This window comes from Passer domesticus, chromosome 8, assembly GCF_036417665.1.
Source record: "Passer domesticus isolate bPasDom1 chromosome 8, bPasDom1.hap1, whole genome shotgun sequence".
NCBI classification, from domain to species: domain Eukaryota; kingdom Metazoa; phylum Chordata; class Aves; order Passeriformes; family Passeridae; genus Passer; species Passer domesticus.
The window spans coordinates 18,846,141-18,858,844 of NC_087481.1; positions in this window are offsets into that span (position 1 = coordinate 18,846,141).

Genomic DNA, 12,704 nt, shown 5'->3' on the forward strand with positions numbered 1-12,704 from the left:
CTATCCAGGACCGGGTGGCCCGTAGTGGCCGTCTGCCTTCTGAAATTCCGCACGGTTGAGGATACCTCCCAGATGCAAGGTGCCCCCAGAGGCACCTGTGGCTGGTTTGACAGTGCCAAGTGCCTCCTGCAAACTGACATCAGGAACCTGGCCTGGTGACTTTTGTTTCTCTGGGGAAAGGCCATCGTTCCTCTCCAGGGCCCGCTGGCCCGGAGTGGCCGGCTGCCTGCTGAAATTCTGCACGGTTGAGGATGCTTCCCTGACAGAAGGTAACACCACAGGCACCTGCAGCTGGTTTGACAGTGCCAAGTGCCTCCTGCAAACTGACATCAGGAACCTGGCCTGGTGACTTTTGTTTCTCTGGGGAAAGGCCATCGTTCCTCTCCAGGGCCCTGGGGCCCGGAGTGGCCGGCTGCCTGCTGAAATTCCGCACGGTTGAGGATACCTCCCAGATGCAAGATGCCCCCAGAGGCACCTGTGGCTGGTTTGACAGTGCCAAGTGCCTCCTGCAAACTGACATCAGGAACGTGGCCTGGTGACTCTTGTTTCTCTACGGAAAGGCCATGGTTCGTGTTCAGTTCCCGGTGGCCTGGAGTGGCCGGCTCCCTGCTGAAATTCCGCACGGTTGAGGATACCTCCCAGATGCAAGGTGCCCCCACAGGCAACTGTGTCTGGTTTGACAGTGCCAAGTGCCTCCTGCAAACTGACATCAGGAACCTGGCCTAGTAACTTTTGTTTCTCTGGGGAAAAGCCATGGTTCATATCCAGGGCCTGGTGGCCCGGAGTGGCCGGCCGCCTGCTGAAATTCCGTATGGTTGAGGATACCTCCCAGATGAAAAGTGCCCCCAGAGGCACCTGTGGCTGGTTTGACAGTGCCAAGTGCCTCCTGCAAACTGGCAGCAGGAACCTGGCCTGGTGACTTTTCTTTCTCTGGGGAAAGGCCATTGTACGTGTCCAGGGCCCGCTGGCCCGGAGTGGCCGGATGCCTGCTGAAATTCTGCATGGATCAGGATACCGCCGAGATGCAAGGTGCTCCCACAGGCAACAGTGGCTGGTTTGACAGTGCCAAGTGCCTCCTGCAAACTGACATCAGGAACCTGGCCTGGTGAGTTTTCTTTCTCTGGGGAAAGGCCATGGTTCATGTCCAGGGCCTGGCGGCCCGGAGTGACCGGCTGCCTGCTGAAATTCCGCACGGTTGAGGATGCCTCCCTGACAGAAGGTACCACCACAGGCAACTGTGGCTGGTTTGACAGTGCCAAGTGCCTCCCGAAAACTGACATCAGGAACCTGGCCTGGTGACTTTTGTTTCTCAGGGGATAGGCCACCGTTCCTATCCAGGGCTAGGTGGCCCGGAGTGGCCTGCTGCCTGCTGAAATTCGGAACAGATCAGGATACCGCCTAGATGCAAGGTGCTCCCACAGGCAACTGTGGCTGGTTTGACAGTGCCAAGTATCTCCTGCAAACTGACATCGGGAACCTGGCCTGGTGACTTTTGTTTCTCTGGGGAAAGGCCATCGTTCCTCTCCAGGCCCGCTTGCCCGGAGTGGCCAGCTGCCTGCTGAAATTCCGCATGGTTGAGGATGTCTCCCAGATGCAAGGTGCCCCCACAGGCAACTGTGGCTGGTTTGACAGTGCCAAGTGCCTCCTGCAAACTGACATCAGGAACCTGGCCTGGTGCCTTTTGTTTCTCAGGGGAAAGGCCACCGTTCATGTCCAGGACCTGGTGGCCCGTAGTGGCTGGCCGCCTGCTGAAATTCCTCAGGGATCAGGATACCACCCAGACCAAAAGTACCGCCACAGGCAACTGTGGTTGGTTTGACAGTGCCAAGTGCCTCCTGCAAACTGACATCAGGAACCTGGCCTAGTGACTTTTGTTTCTCTGGGGAAAGGCCATGATTCATGTCCAGGGAAAGGTGGCGCGGAGTGGCCGGCTGCCTGCTGAAATTCTGCATGGATCAGTATACATCCCAGATGAAATGTGTCCCCACAGGCAGCTGTGGCTGGTTTGACAGTGCCAAGTGCCTCCTCCAAACTGACATCAGGAACCTGGCCTGGTGACTTTTGTTTCTCTGGGGAAAGGCCATCGTTCCTCTCCAGGGCCCGCAGGCCCGTAGTGGCCAGCTGCCTGCTGAAATTCCGCACGGTTGAGGATGCTTCCCTGACAGAAGGTACCAGCAGAGGCACCTGCAGCTGGTTTGACAGTGCCAAGTGCCTCCTGCAAACTGACATCAGGAACCTGGCCTGGTGACTTTTGTTTCTCAGGGGATAGGCCACCGTTCATATCCAGGACTGGGTGGCCCGGAGTGGCCGGCTGCCTGCTGAAATTCTGAACGGATCAGGATACCGCCTAGATGCAAGGTGCTCCCACAGGCAACTGTGTCTGGTTTGACAGTGCCAAGTGCCTCCTGCAAACTGACATCAGGAACCTGGCCTGGTGACTTTTGTTGCTCTGGGGAAAGGCCATCGTTCGTGCCCGGTGCCCGCTGGCCCGGAGTGGCCGGCTGCCTGCTGAAATTCCGCACGGATCAGGATACGTCCCAGATGCAAGGTGCACCACAGGCAACTGTGGCTGGTTTGACAGTGCCAAGTGCCTCCTGCAAACTGACATCAGGAACGTGGCCTGGTGACTCTTGTTTCTCTACGGAAAGGCCATGGTTCGTGTTCAGTTCCCGGTGGCCTGGAGTGGCCGGCTCCCTGCTGAAATTCCGCACGGTTGAGGATACCTCCCAGATGCAAGGTGCCCTCACAGGCAACTGTGTCTGGTTTGACAGTGCCAAGTGCCTCCTGCAAACTGACATCAGAAACCTGGCCTAGTGACTTTTGTTTCTCTGGGGAAAAGCCATGGTTCATATCCAGGGCCTGGTGGCCCGGAGTGGCCGGCCGCCTGCTGAAATTCCGTATGGTTGAGGATACCTCCCAGATGAAAAGTGCCCCCAGAGGCACCTGTGGCTGGTTTGACAGTGCCAAGTGCCTCCTGCAAACTGGCAGCAGGAACCTGGCCTGGTGACTTTTCTTTCTCTGGGGAAAGGCCATTGTACGTGTCCAGGGCCCGCTGGCCCGGAGTGGCCGGATGCCTGCTGAAATTCTGCATGGATCAGGATACCGCCGAGATGCAAGGTGCTCCCACAGGCAACAGTGGCTGGTTTGACAGTGCCAAGTGCCTCCTGCAAACTGACATCAGGAACCTGGCCTGGTGAGTTTTCTTTCTCTGGGGAAAGGCCATCATTCTTGTTCGAGGCCTACAGCCCCGGATTGGCTGGCTGCCTGCTGAAATTCCGCACGGTTGAGGATACCTCCCAGATGCAAGGTGCCACCACAGGCAACTGTGGCTGGTTTGACAGTGCCAAGTGCCTCCTGCAAACTGACATCAGGAACCTGGCCTGGTGACTTTTGTTTCTCTGGGGAAAGGCCATCGTTCCTCTCTAGGGCCCGGTGGCTCGAGTGGCCGGCTGCCTGCTGAAATTCCGAACGGATCAGAATACCGCCCAGATGCAAGGTGCCGCCACAGGCAACTGTGGCTGGTTTGACAGTGCCAAGTGCCTCCTGCAAACTGACATCAGGAACCTGGCCTGGTGAGTTTTCTTTCTCTGGGGAAAGGCCATGGTTCATGTCCAGGGCCTGGCGGCCCGGAGTGACCGGCTGCCTGATGAAATTCCGCACGGTTGAGGATGCCTCCCTGACAGAAGGTACCACCACAGGCAACTGTGGCTGGTTTGACAGTGCCAAGTGCCTCCCGAAAACTGACATCAGGAACCTGGCCTGGTGACTTTTGTTTCTCAGGGGATAGGCCACCGTTCCTATCCAGGGCTGCATGGCCCGGAGTGGCCTGCTGCCCGCTGAAATTCCGAACGGATCAGGATACCGCCTAGATGCAAGGTGCTCCCACAGGCAACAGTGGCTGGTTTGACAGTGCCAAGTGTCTCCTGCAAACTGAAATCGGGAACGTGGCCTGGTTACTTTTGTTTCTCAGGGTAAAGGCCATCATTCTTGTTAGAGGCCTGGTGGCCTGGATTGGCCGGCTGCCTGCTGAAATTCCGAACGGATCAGGATACCTCCCAGATGCAAGGTGCTCCCACAGGCAACTGTGGCTGGTTTGACAGTGCCAAGTGCCTCCTGCAAACTGACATCAGGAACCTGGCCTGGTGACTTTTGTTTCTCAGGGGAAAGGCCATCCTTCATGTCCAGGGCCTGGCGGCCCGGAGTGGCCGGCTGCCTGCTGAAATTCCTCATGGATTAGGCTCCCTCCCAAATGAAATGTGCCCCCACAGGCAACTGCGGCTTGTTTGACAGTGCCAAGTGCCTCCTGCAAACTGACATCAGGAACCTGGCCTAGTGACTTTTGTTTCTTTGGGGAAAGGCCATGGTTCATGTTCAGGACCTGGTGGCCCGTAGTGGCCGGCCGCCTGCTGAAATTCCTCAGGGATCAGGATACCACCCAGACCAAAAGTACCGCCACAGGCAACTGTGGTTGGTTTGACAGTGCCAAGTGCCTCCTGCAAACTGACATCAGGAACCTGGCCTAGTGACTTTTGTTTCTCTGGGGAAAGGCCATGATTCATGTCCAGGGCAAGGTGGCCCGTAGTGGCCGGCTTCCTGCTGAAATTCCGCACGGTTGAGGATACCTCCCAGATGCAAGTTGCCCCCAGAGGCACCTGTGGCTGGTTTGACAGTGCCACGTGCCTCCTGCAAACTGACATCAGGAACCTGGCCTGGTGACTTTTGTTTCTCTGGGGAAAGGCCATCGTTCCTCTCCAGGGCCCGCAGGCCCGTAGTGGCCAGCTGCCTGCTGAAATTCCGCACGGTTGAGGATGCTTCCCTGACAGAAGGTACCAGCAGAGGCACCTGCAGCTGGTTTGACAGTGCCAAGTGCCTCCTGCAAACTGACATCAGGAACCTGGCCTGGTGACTTTTGTTTCTCAGGGGATAGGCCACCGTTCATATCCAGGACTGGGTGGCCCGGAGTGGCCGGCTGCCTACTGAAATTCTGAACGGATCAGGATACCGCCTAGATGCAAGGTGCTCCCACAGGCAACTGTGTCTGGTTTGACAGTGCCAAGTGCCTCCTGCAAACTGACATCAGGAACCTGGCCTGCTGACTTTTGTTGCTCTGGGGAAAGGCCATCGTTCGTGCCCAGTGCCCGCTGGCCCGGAGTGGCCGGCTGCCTGCTGAAATTCCGCACGGATCAGGATACCTCCCAGATGCAAGGTGCCCCACAGGCAACTGTGGCTGGTTTGACAGTGCCAAGTGCCTCCTGCAAACTGGCAGCAGGAACCTGGCCTGGTGACTTTTGTTTCTCAGGGGATACGCCACCGTTCTTATCCAGGGCTGCATGGCCCGGAGTGGCCTGCTGCCCGCTGAAATTCCGAACGGATCAGGATACCGCCTAGATGCAAGGTGCTCCCACAGGCAACAGTGGCTGGTTTGACAGTGCCAAGTGTCTCCTGCAAACTGAAATCGGGAACCTGGCCTGGTTACTTTTGTTTCTCAGGGGAAAGGCCATCATTCTTGTTCGAGGCCTGGTGGCCTGGATTGGCCGGCTGCATGCGGAAATTCCGAACGGATCAGGATACCTCCCAGACCAAAAGTACCGCCACAGGCAACTGTGTCTGGTTTGACAGTGCCAAGTGCCTCCTGCAAACTGACATCAGGAACCTGGCCTAGTGACTTTTGTTTCTTTGGGGAAAGGCCATGGTTCATATTCAGGACCTGGTGGCCCGTAGTGGCCTGCCGGCTGCTGAAATTCCGAACGGATCAGGATACCACCCAGACCAAAAGTACCGCCACAGGCAACTGTGGTTGGTTTGACAGTGCCAAGTGCCTCCTGCAAACTGACATCAGGAACCTGGCCTAGTGACTTTTGTTTCTCTGGGGAAAGGCCATGATTCATGTCCAGGGCAAGGTGGCCCGTAGTGGCCGGCTCCCTGCTGAAATTCCGCACGGTTGAGGATACCTCCCACATGCAAGTTGCCCCCAGAGGCACCTGTGGCTGGTTTGACAGTGCCACGTGCCTCCTGCAAACTGACATCAGGAACCTGGCCTGGTGACTTTTGTTTCTCTGGGGAAAGGCCATCGTTCCTCTCCAGGGCCCGCAGGCCCGTAGTGGCCAGCTGCCTGCTGAAATTCCGCACGGTTGAGGATGCTTCCCTGACAGAAGGTACCAGCAGAGGCACCTGCAGCTGGTTTGACAGTGCCAAGTGCCTCCTGCAAACTGACATCAGGAACCTGGCCTGGTGACTTTTGTTTCTCAGGGGATAGGCCACCGTTCATATCCAGGACTGGGTGGCCCGGAGTGGCCGGCTGCCTGCTGAAATTCTGAACGGATCAGGATACCGCCTAGATGCAAGGTGCTCCCACAGGCAACTGTGTCTGGTTTGACAGTGCCAAGTGCCTCCTGCAAACTGACATCAGGAACCTGGCCTGGTGACTTTTGTTGCTCTGGGGAAAGGCCATCGTTCGTGCCCAGTGCCCGCTGGCCCGGAGTGGCCGGCTGCCTGCTGAAATTCCGCACGGATCAGGATACGTCCCAGATGCAAGGTGCCCCACAGGCAACAGTGGCTGGTTTGACAGTGCCAAGTGTCTCCTGCAAACTGAAATCGGGAACCTGGCCTGGTTACTTTTGTTTCTCAGGGGAAAGGCCATCATTCTTGTTCGAGGCCTGGTGGCCTGGATTGGCCGGCTGCATGCGGAAATTCCGAACGGATCAGGATACCTCCCAGAACAAAAGTACCGCCACAGGCAACTGTGGTTGGTTTGACAGTGCCAAGTGCCTCCTGCAAACTGACATCAGGAACCTGGCCTAGTGACTTTTGTTTCTTTGGGGAAAGGCCATGGTTCATATTCAGGACCTGGTGGCCCGTAGTGGCCTGCCGCCTGCTGAAATTCCGAACGGATCAGGATACCACCCAGACCAAAAGTACCCCCACAGGCAACTGTGGCTGATTTGGCAGTGCCAAGTGCCTCCTGCAAACTGGCATCAGGAACCTGGCCTGGTGACTTTTGTTGCTCTGGGGAAACGCCATCGTTCGTCTCCAGGGCCCGGTGTCTCGAGTGGCCGGCTGCCTGCTGAAATTCCGAACGGGTCAGAATACCACCTATATGCAAGGTGCTCCCACAGGCAACAGTGGCTGGTTTGACAGTGCCAAGTGTCTCCTGCAAACTGATATCGGGAACCTGGCCTGGTGACTTTTGTTTCTCTGGGGAAACGCCATCATTCTTGTTCGAGGCCTGCAGGCCCGGATTGGCCGACGGCCTGCTGAAATTCCGCACGTTTGAGGATACCTCCCAGATGCAAGGTGCCCCCAGAGGCAACTGTAGCTGGTTTGACAGTGCCAAGTGCCTCCTGCAAACTGACATCAGAAAACTGGCCTGGTGACTTTTGTTGCTCTGGGGAAAGGCCATCGTTCGTGCCCAGTGCCCGCTGGCCCGGAGTGGCCGGCTGCCTGCTGAAATTCCGCACGGATCAGGATACCTCCCAGATGCAAGGTGCCCCCACAGGCACCTGTGGCTGGTTTGACAGTGCCAAGTGCCTCCTGCAAACTGGCAGCAGGAACCTGCCCTGGTGACTTTTCTTTCTCTGGGGAAAGGCCACCGTTCATGTCCAGGACCGGGTGGCCTGGAGTGGCCGGCTGCCTGCTGAAATTCTGCACGGATCAGGATGCCGCCCAGATGCAAGGTGCTCCCACAGGCAACAGTGGCTGGTTTGACAGTGCCAAGTGCCTCCTGCAAACTGACATCAGGAACCTGGCCTGGTGAGGTTTGTTTCTCTGTGGAAACGCCATCGTTCATCTCCAAGACCCGGTGGGTCGAGTGGCTGGCTGCCTGCGGAAATTCCGAACGGATCAGGATACCACCTAGATGCAAGGTGCCGCCACAGGCAACTGTGGCTGGTTTGACAGTGCCAACTGTCTCCTGCAATCTGAAATCGGGAACCTGGACTGGTGACTTTTGCTTCTCTAGGGAAAGGCCATCATTCTTGTTCGCGGCCTGGTGGCCTGGATTGGCCGGCTGCCTGCTGAAATTCCTCACGGTTGAGGATACCTCCCAGATGCAAGGTGCTCCCACAGGCAACTGTGTCTGGTTTGACAGTGCCAAGTGCCTCCTGCAAACTGACATCAGGAACCTGGCCTGGTGATTTTGTTGCTCTGGGGAAAGGCCATCGTTCGTGCCCAGTGCCCGCTTGCCCGGAGTGGCCGGCTGCCTGCTGAAATTCCGCACGTTTGAGGATACCTCCCAGATGCAAGGTGCTCCCACAGGCAACTGTGGCTGGTTTGACAGCGCCAAGTGCCTCCTGCAAACTGACATCGGGAACCTGGCCTGGTGACTTTTGTTTCTCTGGGGAAAGGCCATTGTACGTGTCCAGGTCCTGGCGGCACGTAGTGGCCGGCCGCCTGCTGAAATTCCGAACGGATCAGGATACCTCCCCAAGAGAAAGTACCACCACAGGCAACTGTGGCTGGTTTGACAGTGCCAAGTGCCTCCTGCAAACTGACATCAGGAACCTGGCCTGGTGACTTTTGTTTCTCTGGGGAAAGGCCATCGTTCGTGCCCAGTGCCCGCTGGCCCGGAGTGGCCGGCTGCCTGCTGAAATTCCGCACGGTTGAGGATGCCTCCCAGATGAAAAGTGCCCCCAGAGGCACCTGTGGCTGGTTTGACAGTGCCAAGTGCCTCCTGCAAACTGGCAGCAGGAACCTGGCCTGGTGACTTTTCTTTCTCTGGGGATAGGCCACCGTTCATGTCCAGGACCGGGTGGCCCGGAGTGGCCGGCTGCCTGCTGAAATTCTGCATGGATCAGGATACCGCCGAGATGCAAGGTGCTCCCACAGGCAACAGTGGCTGGTTTGACAGTGCCAAGTATCTCCGGCAAACTGACATCGGGAACCTGGCCTGGTTACTTTTGTTTCTCTGGTAAAGGCCATCATTCTAGTTCGCGGCCTGGTGGCCTGCATTGGCCGGCTGCCTGCTGAAATTCCGAACGGTTGAGGATACCTCCGAGATGCAAGGTGCTCCCACAGGCAACTGTGGCTGGTTTGACAGTGCCAAGTGCCTCCTGCAAACTGACATCAGGAACCTGGCCTAGTGACTTTTGTTTCTTTGGGGAAAGGCCATGGTTCATATTCAGGACCTGGTGGCCCGTAGTGGCCGGCCGCCTGCTGAAATTCCGAACGGATCAGGATACCACCCAGACCAAAAGTACCGCCACAGGCAACTGTGGTTGGTTTGACAGTGCCAAGTGCCTCCTGCAAACTGATATCGGGAACCTGGCCTGGTGATTTTTGTTTCTCTGGGGAAAGGCCAATGTACGTGTCCAGGTCCTGGTGGCCCGTAGTGGCCGGCTGCCTGCTGAAATTCCGCAAGGATCAGGATACCTCCCAGACCGAAAGTACCCCCATAGGCAACTGTGGCTGGTTTGACAGTGCCAAGTGCCTCCTGCAAACTGACATCAGGAACCAGGCCTGGTGACTTTTGTTTCTCTGGGGAAAGGCCATGGTTCGTGTCCAGTGCCCGATGGCCTTTAGTGGCCGGCTGCCTGCTGAAATTCCGCACGGATGAGGATACCTCCAGGATGCAAGGTGCCCCCATAGTCACCTGCAGCTGGTTTGACAGTGCCAAGTGCCTCCTGCAAACTGACATCAGGAACCTGGCCTGGTGACTTTTGTTTCTCTGGGGAAAGGCCATGGTTCATGTCCAGTGCCCGGTGGCCTGGAGTGGCCGGCTGCCTGCTGAAGTTCCGCACGAATCAGGATACCTCCCAGACCCATAGTACCACCACAAGCAACTGTGGCTGGTTTGACAGTGCCAAGTGCCTCCTGCAAACTGACATCAGGAACCTGGCCTGGTGACTTTTGTTTCTCTGGGGAAAGGCCATGGATCATATCCAACGCCCGGTGGCCTGGACTGGCCGGCTGCCTGCTGAAATTCCGCACTGTTCAGGATAGCTCCCAGATGAAAGGAGCCCCCGCAGGCAACTGTGGTTGGTTTGACAGTGCCAAGTGCCTCCTGCAAACTGACATCAGGAACCTGGCCTGGTGACTTTTGTTTCTCTGGGGAAAGGCCATGATTCATGTTCTGGGCCTTGCGGCCCAGAGTGCCCAGATGCCTGCTGAAATTCAGAACGGATCAGGATACCTCCCCAAGAGAAAGTACCACCACAGGCAACTGTGGCTGGTTTGACAGTGCCAAGTGCCTCCTGCAAACTGACATCAGGAACCAGGCCTGGTGACTTTTGTTTCTCTGGGGAAAGGCCATGGTTCGTGTCCAGTGCCCGATGGCCTTTAGTGGCCGGCTGCCTGCTGAAATTCCGCACGGATGAGGATACCTCCAGGATGCAAGGTGCCCCCATAGTCACCTGCAGCTGGTTTGACAGTGCCAAGTGCCTCCTGCAAACTGACATCAGGAACCTGGCCTGGTGACTTTTGTTTCTCTGGGGAAAGGCCATGGTTCATGTCCAGTGCCCGGTGGCCTGGAGTGGCCGGCTGCCTGCTGAAGTTCCGCACGAATAAGGATACCTCCCAGACCCATAGTACCACCACAAGCAACTGTGGCTGGTTTGACAGTGCCAAGTGCCTCCTGCAAACTGACATCAGGAACCTGGCCTGGTGACTTTTGTTTCTCTGGGGAAAGGCCATGGATCATATCCAACGCCCGGTGGCCTGGACTGGCCGGCTGCCTGCTGAAATTCCGCACGGATCAGGATACGTCCCAGATGCAAGGGGCCCCCACAGGCAACTGTGGCTGGTTTGCCAGTGCCAAGTGCCTCCTGCAAACTGACATCAGGAACCTGGCCTGGTGATTTTTGTTTCTCTGGGGAAAGGCCATTGCACGTGTCTAGGGCCTGGTGGCCCTTAGTGGCCGGCTGCCTGCTGAAATTCCGCACGGATGAGAATACCTCCCAGACCGATAGTACCACCATAGGCAACTGTGGCTGATTTGACAGTGCCAAGTGCCTCCTGCAAACTGACATCAGGAACCTGGCCTGGTGACTTTTGTTTCTCTGGGGAAACGCCATCGTTCCTATCCAGGGCCCGGGGGCTCGCGTGTCCGGATGCCTGCTGAAATTCCGCACTGTTCAGGATAGCTCCCAGATGAAAGGAGCCCCCGCAGGCAACTGTGGTTGGTTTGACAGTGCCAAGTGCCTCCTGCAAACTGACATCAGGAACCTGGCCTGGTGACTTTTGTTTCTCTGGGGAAAGGCCATGATTCATGTTCTGGGCCTTGCGGCCCAGAGTGCCCAGATGCCTGCTGAAATTCAGAACGGATCAGGATACCTCCCCAAGAGAAAGTACCACCACAGGCAACTGTGGCTGGTTTGACAGTACAATGTGCCTTCTGCAAACTGATATCAAGAACCTGGCCGGGTGACTTTTGTTTCTCTGGGGAAAGGCCATGGTTCGTGTCCAGTGCCCGGTGGCCTGGAGTGGCCGGCTGCCTGCTGAAATTCCGCAGGGATCAGGATACCTCCCAGACCAAAAGTACCACCACAGGCAACTGTGGCTGGTTTGACAGTGCCAAGTGCCTCCTGCAAACTGACATCAGGATCCTGGCCTGGTGACTTTTGTTTCTCTGGGGAAAGGCCATCATTCTTCTCAGGGGTCCGGTGGCCCGTAGCGTCCGGCTTCCTGCTGAAATTCCTCACGGATCAGGATATCTCCCAGATGCAAGGTGCCCCCACAGGCAACAGTGGCTGGTTTGACAGTGCCAAGTACCTCCTGAAAACTGACATCAGGAACCTGGCCTGGTGACTTTTGTTTCTCTGGGGAAAGGCCATGGTTCGTGTCCAGTGCCCGGTGGCCATGTGTGGCCGGCTCCCTGCTGAAATTCCGCACGGTTGAGGATACCTCCCAGATGCAAGGTGCCCCCGCAGGCAACTGTGGCTGGTTTGACAGTGCCAAGTGCCTCCTGCAAACTGACATCAGGAACCTGGCCTGGTGACTTTTGTTTCTCTGGGGAAAGGCCATTGTAGGTGTACAGGGCCTGGAGGCCAGTAGTGGCCAGCTACCTGCTGAAATTCCGCACGGACCAGGATACCTCCAAGACCGAAAGTAGCACCACAGGCAACTGTGGCTGGTTTGACAGTGCCAAGTGCCTCCTGCAAACTGACATCAGGAACCTGGCCTGGTGACTTTTGTTTCTCTGGGGAAAGGCCATCGTTCATATCCTGGACCCGTAGGCCCGGATTGGCCGGCTGCCTGCTGAAATTGCACACGGATCAGGATGCCGTCCCGATGCAAGGTGCCCCCAGAGGCAACTGTGTCTGGTTTGACAGTGCCAAGTGCCTCCTGCAAACTGACATCAGGAACCTGGCCTGGTGACTTTTGTTTCTCTGGGGAAAGGCCATGGTTCGTGTCCAGTGCCCGGTGGCCTAGAATGGCCGGCTGCCTGCTGAAATTCCGCACGGATGAGGATACCTCCAGGATGCGAGGTGCCCCCACAGGCAACTACGGCTGTTTTGACAGTGCCAAGTGCCTCCTGAAAACTGACATCAGGAACCTGGCCTGGTGACTTTTGTTTCTCTGGGGAAAGGCCATGGTTCGTGTCCAGTGCCCGGTGGCCTGGAATGGCTGGCTGCCTGCTGAAATTCCGAACGGATCAGGATACCGCCCAGATGCAAGGGGCCCCCACAGGCAACTGTGGCTGGTTTGATAGTGCCAAGTGCCTCCTGCAAACTGACATCAGGAACCTGGCCTGGTGACTTTTGTTTCTCTGG